Source organism: Bison bison, unplaced genomic scaffold, assembly GCF_000754665.1.
Source record: "Bison bison bison isolate TAMUID 2011002044 unplaced genomic scaffold, Bison_UMD1.0 scf7180017864468, whole genome shotgun sequence".
NCBI lineage: Eukaryota > Metazoa > Chordata > Mammalia > Artiodactyla > Bovidae > Bison > Bison bison.
Window position 1 is genome coordinate 5,019,013 of NW_011495029.1, and position 5,348 is coordinate 5,024,360.

Here is a 5,348-nt window from a genome sequence, read left to right on the forward strand (position 1 = left end):
TAGTATAGGAAAGTATTTAAATGGGACAAAAATGGAATATACAATCTTGAAAGACTAATTAAGCTAGGTCTTGAAGAAGTGTTTTTAAAGGCAGAGAGAAAAAGAGAATAAGAAATGGAAAGAAATGGAAAATGAATAAGTGGTAGATGCTATTTTCTTTTTAGATCTTTGTGAGGCTGCCCAAGTAGAAGCAATTAAGTTCAAAAGTGGTTATTCTCTAGGCCTCTTCTTTTGTTTTGTTTTGCTTTTTGTTTTTACACCTCCACTTATCTTTCCACATGTAGTAACTTACATACAATACAATACTTACAATTAGACTAGATGTAATAATGCAGTAATGCAAAGACACATACTTAATACCTTTATCTTTATGTCCTAAATCAGGAATCACCAGTCTAGCATGATTAATGCAATGAAGGAAAAAGAGAAAGGAGGAGGGAAAGAGGGAGGAAGAGTCATACAAAATTTACAGAAGAAAAATTTCAAAAACACCATCTATGAAAATGAATAAATAGATATCATAAAGTAATTTTAAAGATTTTCATTCCTATTTCCTTGTGGCAATTATTCATATAATTATTGTTTTCTTCTATCTTGTCTGCAACCTTTATAAGAACTCAGTTGTGGAAAAGTCTAATAGAGGTGGCTTATTTAATGCTTGACCTATACTTTCCATGGCTAGTAAACTATACTAAGAACAAAAATTAATTCCAAACATATACTGTTTTCAATATAGCTACATCCTTTCTCACTCAACTGCTATTCTGGAAAGGCAAAATGATTTCTTATCTAGGACCTACAGACCTCATTCAGTGTAATAATTTCTCGTTATATCTATCAACATAATTTTCACTTAAATCTTTTATGTTTGTTAAATAGATGCTCATTTGAAAAAGCTTATGAAGGTCCCTTTTATTTTAAAATAGTCTGTGCTAGTCTGTGTCCCACTATTAACTACTATCACAACACTCAATTGAGCATTTCCCATATGGATCTTGTCATAAATTGTTTCTTTTTTATTTGTCTATGATATTTCCCCTCTGGAATGTAAGAATTCTAATGTATAACAAAGACCACCTGTATCTTATTCAACATTCTATTACCAGTGCCAAAGTGTCTGGCACATAGGGACCCTCAAAAATTACATTTTATTTAAGCAAATGGATATACCACAAATAAACCTTAAAATGTATCTTGATACCATCATATATCAAATGTCTTGAAAATTGGATAACTTCTTGAAACAGTTATGTGAAGAAAAATAAATGTCTTGGTGGGTGGGGAATGGAGAGAGTTGAAGCAAACACAAAATGTCTAGCAGTCAAAGTGAAACAGAGAGCTCATTTAAATTGATGAATAATGTATCCAAACATTCTAAAGGTCATTTCAATGTTACTGGAGCCACAAATAGGTAAATAAATTAACCAAGACAAATTTCCTCTCATTATTAATGAATGATTTTTCAGTCAAATTAGTAAATCAGTTTTAAGAATGTTTCAGCAGTCAAAGTCTAGTATTAAGACTTAAATATATTACAAAAATAAACAACAGATAATAATTGGGGTCACAAGCAGGATTCTTTAGTTAACAGTTACAATCCCAGGACCCCTTATATCCTTTGAAATTTTGTGGTAGGTTTATCCCTTTAATCCAAATTTAAATATTCAAAAGAGGTCTGTATTTCTAAAGGAAATGTGCTAGAGCTTAGGTGCTGCTCTAAGTCAGTGAATAATTATTTTGATTACACTGCAATCAAAAAGTGAGCATTACTGATGACTCTTTATTGAGGAAAATCAAAGTAATTAGAAAGTGTATCTTCTCTCCAGATCAGAAGAATTAGTTTACTTTAATCCTTGTGAGTTTCTGCAAGTTTTTACACCATCAGATACTAGTCTTGTCATTTAGGCTCTCTGATATTGCACAGGAATTAAATGTAAAGGACACAGTAAAGAATTAAATGTATAATTTTAATTTAAAAATTATGGAAATAGTCACAAATTTTTAATGAATGCATTAATATTTCTGTTATACCATTTCACTCCAAAAGAAGAATTACATAGAAAGAAATTCTATAATGAAAGAAGTTTATCTTTAAGAGTGCATTTGAAATTTGAAATTGTGGTGAAGAAGTACTAAGGAATTAAAAACCAAATGGAAAATAAAGGGACCTCACCTTATAAATCTAATCTCTACTTAATATAACTCTGTTATATGTATCAAAGCATGAAGATAATGATTGATTTCAGAACAAAATGGGCATACAGTTTCTGTTACTTATTATGATGATAAATATGGATGAACAAACAGGATACAACAGAAGTCCCAACAACTTTCACAGAAATAATCTGAGTACTTAGTGTATCTGTATCCACAAGACAGGGATTTGGACAGGAAATGTTTTAAAAGATAGAAGTGCTATGATCCTCTCATTGATAAACATTAAACAATAAGGTATTGTTTTACATTTGAACTATTATGCCAGGAAAAGCAAGCAGAGAATTTTCCTTAATCATCTGCTTATATAAACGTTCAGTTTATGTTATCTGTGAAGAGCTGTTCTCCATGTTTCACATTTCTGAACAGATTGTCCTGAAGGAAAGGAAAAAAATGCAAGATATGATGGTCAGTATCTGAAATAAGTTTTATCTTGTTTTGATATTTTAAACCAGTCTTTAATTTTCTTCCCATCATGTATCCCCTTCTGAATCCTTATTATGTAACACTTAACCCAGCTCCTGTAATTTGCGTACTCCCACACCCACACATACACACACCTGAGACAATATATATCCAAGTCTTATCAGCAAATAGACTGAGCATCAATTTATACCTTTATTCTGGTTTGAAAACATGAGCTAGGTTTATGAAATGTCTCTCTTGGAGACAATTTTATTAAAGTGAATTAGCAAGATTTAACAGTTGAGAATAGTTTGAATAGCATTAGCACTACATGTATTTTTTTTAAAGATTTTATAATAGTACTTGACTATAAAATCGCCGGTGCCTGTTTTTTTTTTTGTTGTTGTTGTTTGTTTGTTTGTTTTTTCATAGCATATGTATAATCATTCTCTAATCTGTTCTATGGCAATTGTTCTACCACTTTTCCTTTGAATCAAATTTGGTAATTCCTATTTTGTTAGAGGGCTTCCCAGAAGGTTCAGTGGTAAACAATCCATCTGCCAATGCAGGAACTGCAGGAAAAGCAGGTTTGATCCCTGGGTCCAGAAGATCTCCTGGAGAAGGAAATGGCAACCCACTCCAGTATTCTTGCCTGAAAAATCCCATGGACAGAGGAGCCTGGTGGCCTACAGCCCATGGGGTCACAAAGAGTCAGACACGACTGAGCTATTGAGTACATTTTGCTAGGAATTATCCATTTCTTCTAAATTTCTATGTTATTGGTAAAATAAGTAAATTGCATCAAGATTTTTTACATAAGTCTGACAGTATATATTTAATAATATGCATACCATTTAACTGTATGATCCCCACTGCTGAGAATCTAGTTAATCGAAATGAGTAATAATATATGAAAATAGGTGAATAAGGATGTTTATTATAGCACTGTGCTGAAACAATAAAATAACTAAAAGCAGCTTTAATGCCCAAGATCCAAAAATAGCTTAACATATTTTGTGTCATCCAAAAGTATGGATTAATGGGTACAGTGTTTCAGTCTGGCATGATGAAGTGTTCTGGAGGTCGATAGTGATGTAGTTTGCATGGCAATGTGAATGTAAGGCCACTGAATTATTCACTTAAAAATCATTAGGATAACAAATTTGATGTGTATTTTCCCACAATTAATAAGGAAAATAAAAATAAAGCTTAAAATTTACATTTTAAAAATTATTTTATTGATTGTTCTAGGTCAAGTGAAATAACTGTATCTCAAGATTTTAATCAAAGAATGTGGGATTTGTGTATGGACTATAACTTGGCAGCCTCCTCTGTCCTCCACTATCTCCTGGAGTTTACTCAAATTTATGTCTATTGAGTCAGTGATGCTATCTAGCCATCTCATGCTCTACCACTTCCTTCTCCCTTTGCCTTCAATCTTTCCCAGCATCAGGATCTTTTCCAATGAGTCAATTCTTCCAATCAGGTGGCAAAAATATTGGAGATCCAGCTTTACCAACAGTCCTTCCAATGAATATTCAGGGTTGATTTCCTTTAGGATTGACGTTTGTTTTTCTTTAAGTCCAAGGGACTCTCAGTAGTCTTCTCCAGAACACAATTCAAAAGCATCAATACTTCGGTGAACAGCCTTCTGGTCCAACTTTCACATCCGTACATGACTACTGGAAAAACCATAGCTTTGACTCTACACACCTTTGTCAGCAAAGTGATGCCTCTGCTTTTTAATACACCGTCTAGAATTGTCATAGTTTTCCTTAAAAGGAGCAATCATCTTTTAATTTCATGGCTGCAGTCACCATCTGCAGTGATTTTGGAGCTCTAGAAAATAAAACCTGTCACTGCCTCCACTCTTCCCCCTTCTATGTGCCATGAAGTGATGGGACCAGATGCCGTGATCTTAGTTTTCTGAATGTTGAGTTTCAAGCCAACTTTATCACTCTCCTCTTTCACTTTCATCAAGAGGCTCTTTAGTTCCTCTTCACTTTCTGCCATTAGAGTAGTGTTATCTGCATATCTGAGGTTGTTATTTCACTCAGCAATTTTGATTCCAGTTTGTGATTCATCCAGCGCATCACTTCACATGATGTACTGTGCATGTGTGCATGCTAAGTCACTTCAGTCGTGTCCAACTCTGTGCAACACTGTGGAATGTCCTCTGTCCCTCAGGCTCCTCTGTCCATGGGTTCTCTAGGCATGAATACTGGAGCGTGTTGCCATGTCCTCCTCCAGGCAATCTTCCTGACCCAGGGGTCAAACCCACATCTTTTATGTCTCCCTCATTGGCAGGCGGGTTCTTAACCACTAGCACTACTGGGAAAGCCCATCTCTGCACAGAATTTAAATAAGCAAAGTGACAAAATATAGCCTTGTCATGCTCCTTTCCCAATTTTGAACCAGTCACTTGTTCCATATCTGGTTCTAACTGTTGCTTCTTGACATGCATACAGGTTTCTCAGGAGACAGGTCAGGTGGTCTGATATTCCCATCTCTTTAAGAATTTTCCACAGTTTGTTGTGATCCACACAGTCAAAAGCTTTAGTGTAGTCAATGAAGCAGGAGTATAACAGATGTTTTTCTCAAACTCCCTTCCTTTCTGCATGATCCAACAAAGTTGGCAATTTGATCTCTGATTCCTTTGCCTCTTCAAAACCCAGCTTATACATCTGAAAGTTTAACAGTTTTTTTTCCATTTCTCTCATTAAATAAAT